Below are 11,714 nucleotides of genomic sequence, written 5' to 3'. Positions count from 1 at the left end.
TTGAATTCTGAACCTGAGGTATCACATGTACTAGTGATGTTAGATGGTGAGAGAAAAGTTAGTTGGATTATAGATTCCTCTGGAACTATAGATCCTCTGGAAGATCCATTTTTCCCCTCCAGCTAGGGAGGGAGTATAGGGAGTTGGTCCCAGCAGGGCTCAGGGCTTACTATAGACTGTAGATACTGTTCTTGGGAATCACTCATGGTTGATGGAGGATCGTATGCAGTATTAGTGATTAAAACAAGGTCGACCACATCGAAGGCCAACAATTGAACCCAAGTACTATCTCTCCAGCCCTGACCCTTACCTTTTCTGTTATGTCTTTTCTGTATTCATTTTAATATTTTAGAGTAATCTAAAAAAATTTCAACTGAGGTACAATTGATACATGCATAGCCACACATATGTCATCAGTCCAGTTTCAGGCATATAACTTACCCATTTAATATTAATTTGTATATATTTCAAAATGTCACCACTATAGATTATATCTTTTGGAAAGACAGTTATTTCCTCATTGAACACAAGGACCATTGTGGAAAAAGTATTGGACATAAAGATTTACGTCTTGGTTTTCAGTTCAGTTCCATTTATTTATATGTCTAGACTTAATCTGCCATGATCGTGTATTGATTATTGCAATCTTGTTTGAATTCAGGATGCATGAGCCCTGCATTTTTTTATGAAACTTATTTTGGTTGTCTATAATTTGAATTTTCTTATGAATCTTGGTATCAGTGTGTCACTTTTTTTCAAAGAACTATTTTGGGATTTTGACATAGACCGCGGTGAATCTATAGATCAGTAATGGGAGGAGCAATATCTTAACAATAAAAAGTTTTCAGATTCCTAATTAGAGTTGTTTTTGTATTTATTGGGAGTATTCTTTAATATCAGTATTTTCTAGCTTTCAAGATACAAGTCTTGCATTACAATATAAATGTAATATTTATATATGAGCTATTTTATTCATATTGACTATTGCAAACAAAATTGTTTTCTTAATTTTATTTTTGTATTATTTATTGCTAATATACAAAGCAATTGATTTTTATATTGATTTTGCTGAACTCATTTATTAGTGCTAATAGTTTCTTACGTGGATTCTTAAGATTGTCTATATGCAAGTAATTCTCAAGTAACAATAGTTTAACATTTTCATTTTCGATATGAATGACTTATTTATTTATTGTTTTGCTTTTAGGTTTTGTCAAGAATCTCCAGTACAACATTAAATAGATGTGGCAAGAGGGGTTTTTATTATCATGTTTATCACCTGAAAAAGAGGCTTAGTTCTTTCCCGTTTGTTTATTATGTTGTAAACCATGGGATTTTGTACCTCAACTTTTTTTTAGGCCAAGGAATTCTTTTCCTAATTAATTTATTCTCTGTGTTTATTACAAAAGATCTTATCAAATTTTTTCTGCATAAACATATGATTTTCATTCTTTCTCTTTAAATGAGGAAGGCGTTCTGTTTCTGAAGATACCACAATACCAGTTTGATTCAGGAAGTGCCCAGAGCAAGCTCCTATTCAAACTCCCTGTTCCAAAAATTTATTTTATATATTGTCCTTCGATAGAGGATTATCAGATATTAAACTGATAAGAACAGACCCTACACTTGATTTTAGCCAAAGACCAAGAAACAAAGGTACAATAATTCTTAGGTTGGCATTCCTGGGATAAGTTTTATGTGCTCATTGAACATAATCTGTTTCCATTGCTGCCAGATTTGGTTTACTAGAGGTGTTATTTTAAGGATTTGATATTTGTGTTTGCACGGACTGTCTTTGTCTGGTGCTGGTATCAGGCTATTCTGCCACCATACAATAAACTGTGACGTGCACCCCCTTCAAGTTTTGGGAAGGAGTTTAAAATGTATTGGTTTTATTACCCATGCAATTCACCATAAAAAGAACTGGATCCTTGTTTTCCTTACTGGAAGTTCTAAATTAAGATTCCAATCAATTTGCTTGCTGTAATTTTAATTTAGATTCTCTTAATTTTTATCAAGTTAATTTTTGGTGTCTGTCTAGGAATTTTTAATTTTGTTGAAACTGTCTAATTAGTTAACACATCTTTTTGCTTTTTCTCTATTAGTGACTTTGTCCTAAATTAGGCTCCTTGTGGGTAACATAGAATATATTGTTGGGTCTTGCACTTACATTTGTTGGGAAATATTTTGCAATTTAATTGGGATATTCAGGCCATTTATAATTACGGTGATAACTGCTATGTTTGGGTATAAATTTATTATCTTTCCATTTATCCTTTTACAGTTCGTTGTTTAGACCCTTTCTCACCACCTCCACTTTAATTATATACTATATATTTCTCAATCTTATCTTATTTGTGGCTGTGCCAGCAATAAGTTTTTATTTTGTTATATTTTCTCCATGGCTTTTAGTATATGTCTTTATTATATATCTTACAAACTGTAAATTATTGTTTGCTTAGAGGTATCTGTGGTATATTTAACAAAGAGCATAATTTTCCATGAGTGTACTTTTAGTTCTCTTTTGGCCTTTGTGCTATTGTCGTACAGTTTACTTGTCAATTTAGTATAAAATCCCCACAGTGAATTGTTATTCACTTTGCCTAAAACTGCCAAGAAGTTTTATAATGATGCTAAATCATGTTTAATAAAAGTCTCTTCTACACACAACCACATCGTTACCATTTCTGAGTTTCTGGTCTTTGATATAAATTCTTATTTCAATCTGACATAAATTTCTTTCTTTTTGAAGGATTTTCTTTCAAATTTCATGTAGTGAAGCTATAAATACTTTCTGGTTATAAATTATTTCAGTTTTTGTGTGTCTGAGAAAAATCTTGATTTGCTGATTGAGAGATACTATTACTAGCTACAGATTTCAGCATTAAATATTATTTTTATTTAAGTATTTTAAAAACTTTGCTCCATTATGTGCCTCTCACTTTTCCTGGGGAGAAGTCTTTTGTCATTTTTCACGCTTGTGCTACTCTAGTATATTTTCTTCCACAGGCTAATTTTAAGGTTTTCAGTATTAGGTTGTTTCAACCAACTTAATTATGATGTACCTTGATGTAATTTATTTCATGTTTCTTATACTCAGATTCCATTTGGCTTCATAGACCTGAAGATTTATGAAAATTTATGATTTTTTCAGTGTTAGGAAATATAAATGGTTTTATGCCCACCCCTTCTTACTCCATATAAGGGCTTTCATAAAATTTGTATTGGGCTATTGATGCTTTATTTATTCATTCAATACTTTTCTTAGTGTCTTTCTTTCATTTTCTATTTGTGATACTTTCTATCCCTTTGGCTTTAATCTTAATTTTTTATTTTCTCCTACAAAGTCTAATGATATCATAAAATTTTTTTGTAAATTATCAATTCCAGCAACTTATAAAAGGTATTTGGAGGAGGAAGAAAGTGACAAATAACTCCAGCAATAACATGAATATGCAGAAATTAAAAATCCTAACCAATAGATATGTTATATTTAAATATTTCTCATCTTGGGAAGACTATTCTTAGTGTGTCAATTAACTTTACTTCATAGATACTTTACACGAGGCTAATTATTTTCCCTTCTCTCACTAGATTTTTAAGAGGTTTCTGAAATCCCTGATTTAGGCCAGAGATATAGTACAACTAGAAGGTGCTTGCCTTACAAGCAGTCAACCCACCTCCAATCTCCTGCTCACAGATGGTCCAAGAAGCCCAGAAGGAGTGACCCAGGAGCAGAACCAGGACTAAGCTTTGAGCACCAGTAGGTATGGGTTCACTCTCCCCAAATAATAAATAAACAAAATCCTGAACTGGTATTAAATTCTATTAAGTCAGTTTTTTTCTGCCTGTATTGGGACCATCATACAGCTTTCAAAATGAATGATTTTGCTTTGTGAAATCCTTTAATGTGATGCTTATGAGCTTTTGGTGAATGAACCAGTGCATTTGGAGAAAACATGTACGCCAAGTTTTGGTGAAGTGTTAAGTGTAGCTCCATTAGAATCTCCACAAAAAAAAAAAAGTCCAAAGTCTTTTCTCCAATTCATTCTTGGAGAAAGAATCTTTGGTGGGTACTATTATTAACAGAGTCTTTCTGTGATCCACATGCAGTCGCAAAAATCAAGAGAAAATAAATTTTATTCTGACATCTGTTAGGGCACGGATCGAAATCTCCCTTTAACGACAAAGCGACTCCAGAGACTGCAAACAGCAAGCAGGGTTTATTGTAAGACTGGCTAGTCAGGGTCCAACCGCCTACACAGACACGCAGGTCTGGCAGGTTGGGTAAAAACCCTGAACTTCTTCAAAGGAGATCTTATATGGGCCTTCACCGACCATTACAGCAGAGCCCGTGCATTTCATAGCCAATAGATTTGTAATAACAGATACTTTCGGAGAGCCCGGCAAGCTACCGAGAGTATTCGATATGCCAGACACAGTAACAACAAAGTCTCCAATGGAGACGTTACTGGGCCCGCTCGAGCAAATCGATGATCAATGGGAGGGCCTTTACCTTTACCTTCCTAACCAATCCAATTAAAGGGTACATCACTTCTTAGCCTATAGTTTAAAGATCAGCATTTGCGTCAGTGCTTAGGAACGTCCTGGTTTTTAGGGCAGTCCTGGGTCTTGCAACCTGGGTCTTGTGAGAGACATCTGGTTATCTCCTCTGACCCCCACCCTTCTGGTGACTTGCAACTCAGTACCTGTATCTGAATTCCTTGCTCAGAGGCAGGACAACCAGTTATTTTGCAATGCAGGCTCCTTTAAAGCGGATCTAAAAAAAGCTTATCTAGACCTTTTCCTGGAAAAACCAGTTATTTTGCAATGCGGGTTACTGTTAAGCTAAGCTAAATTAATTCTGGTAGTGGTCCATTTTGGGCCTGTCCCTCACAAATCTAGATGCTAGGGATGAATGGACCCACCATTCTCTACTATTAAGTACAAGGGAACATGTCAATGCAGAATAGAAGAATCTCTAATTCTTAACCCAACTTTTTCACAAGACTTTCTTGCACAATATATCTGCTGTGGAGAGAAGGCCTTCTTAAGATTTAATACGTTTGTCACATAGTTCCTATGATTCCTGCCTGTACATGGTAGAAGTATTAAAACTACGAGCCACTGTAATGGAGAATCACCATCCATTCTACCCTCAGCCAATTGTGATTTTCCTTCCACCTTAAATGGAAGTGATGTGACTCAACTTTAGTTTTTGAGGTTTAAGAAATTCAACAGAAGAAACCTGAATATAATTTTATCATTCCAAAGAGAAATGGAAGGTTAGACATGTGAGGTGCTAACTGAACACAAGGTCAGTAGCCCAATATTATGAGATTTCATCATAGAACCAATTTGGTGGGAAACAGGAAAGAATAGAGTGAACTATTTTCCTTAATTAGTCAGTCTGACAATTCATTTTATCTCTCTTCTTCTAATTTTACTTACCATAATAGATGTCCTGACATAGAAGTCTTGACAAGAAGTCTCACCATTTTGTAGGTGAGCGACCACACGATCTTTTGAAGTCCCGTGGAATCCAGAATCCACGTCTTCACCAAGACCCTGAATCATCAGTTTGAGGCTCTCTGTATTCCTGGAGTGAGAAGACGCCATTGGACTACATTAGCAAGTGACAGGGTCGAATGGAGACGTTACTGGCGCCTGCTCGAGCAAATCGATGAGTAACAGGATTTCAAGTGATCAAGCAATCATTGTATGTCAATCTTTTTGCTATTTGAAGTCACTTGTAACTAAAACAATGTACCATAGTAAAGAATAAGTCTGTCAGGGATTCTTGGCACCCTTCGGGACACACACAAAAAAGTTAGTTTCTAGCTTTGCATTTAGTACTAGAGCCCTTATTCTTTTAGCAGGCTGTATCATTGAAGAGCTTTGCACTGTTCTCAAGGTGTTTCTCATAGAGACCAAGGAGCCTGACCTAACTTCAACCCTGGTCCTAGTTTTAATGTGCGCAAGTGACACACATGTCACAGGGTTCTTGTGGTGAACTTTCCCTCTCTTCTAGCACTACCTCTGCAGAAGTGTCTTTAGACAAAGCATTTTTTAAATTGAGGTTCTGTGATATCCTGGTTAAGCCTTTATGGAATGCACAAACTTTATCTTCTTTTGTTCAGATGCATTTTATTTCGAATTTTCAAGTACACCGTTGCTTTCTCAGTGTGATGACCTAGACCAGGCAGCATGTCCCACTGTCCTCTCAGAGCTTCCAGTATTGTTTCACTCTCAGCCATTTATGAGTTTATAATGATACAATTGTATATACACGATTATTGGTACATTAATACTCCTTGATAATAGTCAACTTGATAATAGTCAACTTCAAAGGGTGAAGACCATGCTTTTGCTACTTAGCAATAGAATCTCAGTGACTGTCAAACATATGAAATTTATTTTAGTCTTTTATGATTGAATGTCCAGGAAAATCACTATGTTGTGGATTTTTGGTTTGCATTTCTATTTCCTTTCCTTGACTTCTCTCTTTCTCTCTTTTTCTTTATCCATCTCTCTACTTCTCTTTTCATTTCTTTTCCTCCTCCCTCCTTTCTTTCTTTCTTTGGACCCACACTTTATAGGCTACAACTTTAATATAGGATTTTGGAGGAATCACAGAATTCATATCATAACAATGCCTGTTATGATATCTCCCCACAGAAGGAGTTCATTTCACAATGACATCAGTTTAGGAAACATCAATAAAGGGTTATTTTTTCCCCTAAAAATAAAACAACAGTGCTTAACCCTATCTTCTGAATACATTTTAGTATGTATGCAATAGGGCTGGAGCAATAGCACAACGGTAGGGTGTTTGTCTTGCATGCAGCCAACATGGCCGACCTGAGTTCGATTCCTTTGCCCCTCTCGGAGAGCCTTGTAAGCTACTGAGAGTATGGCAAGCTACCTCTGATGTATTTGATATGCCAAACACAGTAACAATAAGTCTCACAATAGAGACATTACTGGGCCCGCTCCAGAAAATCGATGAACAGCGGGAGGACAGTGACAGTGACATAATGTATGCAATATGTGACTACCTTTTATGGAGAAAAATCCATAAATAAGAAAAAATAGCACATTTTTATTTGTTTTCTTATAGAGGGGTGATTGGGAGTTTTCATATGTCAATGCAAAGCCCATGATATTTCGTCCTTTCCACTGTTCCACTTTTACCTGGGGAAAACTGAAGTGAGGTATGTGTAGGCAGAGGAGAAGAAAAAGCAATATGTTTATGTTTTATTTCCCATGGTATTCTTTTCTCACAAATATATTCACTATAGAGGTCTTTCAGAAAATGTTTTTATGCATGCCATCTAAGAGTAGTTGAATATTTATGACATTTGTTTAGCAAGGTTTTATTGATCATATACCAAGAGCCAGATACTAGATCAGGCATTTGACATAAAAAATGAATTATTTAGAATGCTTTTTCTTCTGAGATTTATACAGACTAAATGAAGAGGACAGATAAGTAAAGATAAAAATAAATCTTAACTCTAAAAATGTTAATAAAATGGAAATTATAGGATATCATGGAAGCACATATGAAAAACCCCACTAAGCAAGGACTTAGAAGTGACTCTTTGGCAGACTACATACATGATCCTTGGGTTTAAGCCCCAGCTCCATATATATTTACACACATTAAGATTCATGTAAAATAGAACACGCATTTTATTATGTCTCTTTTGACAAATGATGCAAAACCTACCTTAAAAGTTAAAAAAAGAACTCTAATATGTTTGAGTAAGTATAAGAAAAGTTCAATAACTCAGTGCTTTTAAACATAGATAGATTCCAGACGCAAATAATGCCATCAACCCTAGATTTATCTGTTTCATTTGGGTTTCAGGACATAAAATCTGGGAGCAGATGCCACATTTTCATGTACCCTCATTTGTCCAGGTTAAAGAGAGGGCCTGGGGGGGTGGGGTGGCCATCCTTCACAAGCATCAGACTAACCGAAATAGCCCAGGTCACATATCTGTTGCTAAAGTACTCAACATGAACAAAATGCTGTGAATAACTGATCCAGTTCATTCCCAGGTGCCCTCTCAACCTACAAGAGCTGCAAGTGTGGAGACAGTGAATTAATTGCCAGAGTGTTTATCTATTTATCCCACATGAATTTATTGATCACTTGTTATATTGTGGATTTATTATTGATGTAGGGAATACAACAGGGATCAAGATAGTTTAGATAATGTGAATCTTCGGTTCTAGTGAGGGCAGATAATGCTAAATGAATACAAAAGTAAAAGGGTAAATTTTCAATATACCAGACAGAAGTAAGCAAAGTTGAGTAAGAGCTAAGAGAAGTCTATTGGTAGTGGGGAAGAGTATTTGCTGTTGAATATAGTGGCCAGAAGTGAATGCTCTCATAGTGATAACTGAAGCAAGTAGGGATTTATTTATGAAATTAAGTGAGTGAAGGAGGGCAGTCCAGACAGAAGAACCATCATGACCTTGATAAATGTTTTCTGTTTCTCGTGAAAGAATTGACAAGAACATTGGAGTGGTATGAGATAGATTTTGTGGATAAAAATCAAAGGAACTAAGGTCTTTGAGGTTGGAATGAAGATGTTGGCTGTTATTGAGTGAGAAGGGAGTCATACATGGTTTGACACAAAGAAACAAGGCACTTTGTTTAGTAGTTTAAGTGATTCGGTTGAAAGAGTTGGCTATATGCAATGGTGGTCAAAAGCTACTTCAGGTGTATTCTTGAGAGTTACTCCCAGCAGTGCTCAGATGACTATGTGGTACTGTGTATTGAACCAGGGTTGGCCACATGCAATGTGCATGCCTTAAGCTATGTTATATCTCTTTAACTTCTGATTTGTAGTTTAAAAGAACTGTTGATAATTGTGTTAACAATACATTAAGAACAGGCTGAATTATAGATGGTGAAAGAATCCATATTAGGGCATCAAATTTTTGTGTACTTTAGCTAACTTGCAACATTGCTTTCTATAAAACTGCTTGGCTGCTTTGCACCTGGGGGAGAGGGGACTTGGAAAGTGAACAGGGCATAACTTCTTTCTAAACCAAGTGTGACAGGATTCAGGTGTATTTACTGTTCCTGAAATGTATTGTCTCAATAAAGCACCCTGCAGATTTGGGTAAAGGCTAACTCAGGATGCGGGTGGTTGGGGGAAATTGCCCTTTCCTGGAATGTATTGTCTCACTAAAGCACCCTGCAGACTTGGGTAACTCAAAACAAGGATGGTCAAGGGAGATTACCTAAGGCTTAATGATTCCAGCTATAACCTTGCTTGTGCTGACAATCGATGTACGTAAATGCTGATCTTTGAATCTATAGGCTAAGGAGTGAGGTACTTTTAAATGGATTGGTTAAGAAAGGATATGTTGTTACAAATCTATTGGCTATGAAATGCGCGGGCTTTGCTGTAACGGCCAGTGAAGGCCTATATAAGATCCCCTTTGAAGAAGTTCGGGGCTCTCAGCTACTGCCCGTTTTTGGGGTATGCTGCGGAGCCCCAGCATGCTGGTCTAAATAAACCCCGTTTTTACTCCTGCAGGAATTGTGTCTATCTGGTCTCTCCGCGCCTCCCAGGGCTAGGGAACTCCCGATCCCAACAATGGAGGTAAGAGATCACCTGCATAATTCAGGTAAGAGGTCATCTTAACAGATAACTCCTATGCCTATACTGTTCTTTGTTGAGGTATGAGAAATTGGTCTGGTATAGTATCTATTTTGATCTCTGGGTTCACAAGGACTTGCAGACAGGTATGAGTGCCTGAATAAAACTGAGGAGTTATTCAAAGACTTTCCTTGATCAATTGAAAAAATGGATTTTTACAAAGTAATATAGACACAATTATTGGAAAGCCAAGGTTTAGAGAGCCCCAAAATCTAGCTTTAGGTATGAGAGTTATGAAATGCTACTAGCAAGTCAACTGAGGTAGTAGGTTTGAATATAGTAGTCCAGACTGCAGGATAGCATGCAGGTTTAAGGTTTATGCCTTGTCCTCATGTAGATGTCCATAAGTCTAAGAAAATGGTAAAAATCCCTTAGATTTAGAGACGAATACAGATAACAACGATCAGACCTGAAATCTAGGAACTATAAAGATGAAAAAGAGGTTAATAAGGAATTGACAAAAAATACTAAGTAATATTTGTGTGATGGAAAGAGAAACTAGATAATCAATGTAGTCTCTGAGATTCTAAACATGCAAATGCCATTTAGAAGGTGAAAATCCTCATCCTCTGAATAGCATTTCTTTCTTATAGTTCTGGTAGAATCAGGATGAAGAGAAATTCATTAGAGTTTGCAATGTGTACATCATTGGTAATGAGCAAGTGATTTATTAACAGAGGAATGGATGACTGAATGGATTTCGTTTGTTAGGGTTTGGGGGATAAATGCTCATTTGCCGGAATATAAAGGAGAGTTGAGGAGTTCAGATCATGCATGCAGATCTCTGTTTAAGAAGTTTGTTTTGTAAAGAGAATCAGAGAATACTGGTAATTGGTGAGGAAAAGATGTCACAAAAGGGATGACATTTAAAAAGTGTGTGTAAAACTGGTGTAATTGTTTTCATAAGAAGTAAATTCTCATTCCATGGAGTGGGAACATGTTCCTTGAAGAGAGAAATGGCAACAAGTTAGGTATAGAATAACACTGCTTTGTCCTCCCTGCATAGCCTCAGGTAGTTTAGGTCTATTGGGTTGCTCCCATCACAGTGTTCCCATTCCTCTGTGTTTATTTGTAACTTCTTTCCTTGTGCTCTGTTGACTTGTAAATATTGTTTTTCCCTTCTCTCTAAGTCCTTTGCATAGTTTATTCAGAGCAAAGTCCTTTTCGTATGGACACAAGAAGACAGTACGCTTTTGTTATGTTATTCTCAGTGATATTTTCCTCCTGGGCATCTGTTCTCTCACCTAAGCTTCAGTTGTCCTTTCTTCCTAGCACTCCCAAAAGCAGGGTCCCAATGAGGGACTGGATGGAACCAGGGCAAGCAGTAAGCTATGTGCTACCCTGTCATGGAGATGGGCCTGGCTAAAGTGCCATAATGCTTAACTATAAGTTAAGAGCTTGGTCATAGACAAATGCTGTCATGATCCAAAAAGTAATAACTAGATTTGGACCCTGCTAGGGTTAGGAATGATTAATCTGGCCTGAATGCTTCAGTCTGAATCTGTGGCAAGATGCTCCAGGAGATCTGCCCTACAAGCTTCAATACAAAGCTTCAATACTATGTCCATACAAAAATAACTAGTATTGAGATGTTGATAGAATTATTGGACTAGGGAAAAGAGAAAAACACCTTAGGAGGTATTTTGCCCTTGGGCAGTCAGGAAGGGCTTTGGAATAGCTTGTAGGTGGTGCTCTCTTTGAACTTGGTAGGCCCTCAGGAAGGGCTTTCTTATGTTGATTTTGCTACCTGATGGGGTACAGAGTCAGCCCAGAGTGATGGGTAGTTGGAGAGGAAGAGAGCTGGAGAAAAAGAGGGCTGGTTGGAGAGAGAAGAGAGCTGGAGAGAGAGGAGAGAGCAAGGTGGCAAGATGGACCGCGGAGAGACTAGCAAGGGGGACAGAGAGAGAAGAATGTAGAATAAGAATACAGGGGCAGGCACGTGGAGAGAGAGAGCCCGGGCTGCGAGATGGACCACGAAGAGATGAGTGGGAGAGACAGAAGGAGACAGGAATGAGAGGCAGTGGAGACTAG

The 11,714-nt window shown here is 37.1% G+C and overlaps 1 non-coding gene across 1 annotated transcript; it reads right to left on the bottom strand.

Moving 5' to 3' along the window:
• Positions 1–1,466: 1,466 nt before the first annotated feature.
• On the bottom strand, positions 1,467–1,655 carry LOC130038547 (U2 spliceosomal RNA). The gene has a single exon (XR_008794732.1). It is a non-coding gene; the product is annotated as a U2 spliceosomal RNA (small nuclear RNA).
• Between the last annotated feature and the right edge of the window lie 10,059 nt (positions 1,656–11,714).

Source organism: Sorex fumeus, unplaced genomic scaffold (genome assembly GCF_029834395.1).
Source record: "Sorex fumeus unplaced genomic scaffold, SorFum_2.1 ptg000077l, whole genome shotgun sequence".
Lineage (NCBI taxonomy): Eukaryota > Metazoa > Chordata > Mammalia > Eulipotyphla > Soricidae > Sorex > Sorex fumeus.
This window is presented reverse-complemented; position numbering and strand designations above follow the sequence as displayed.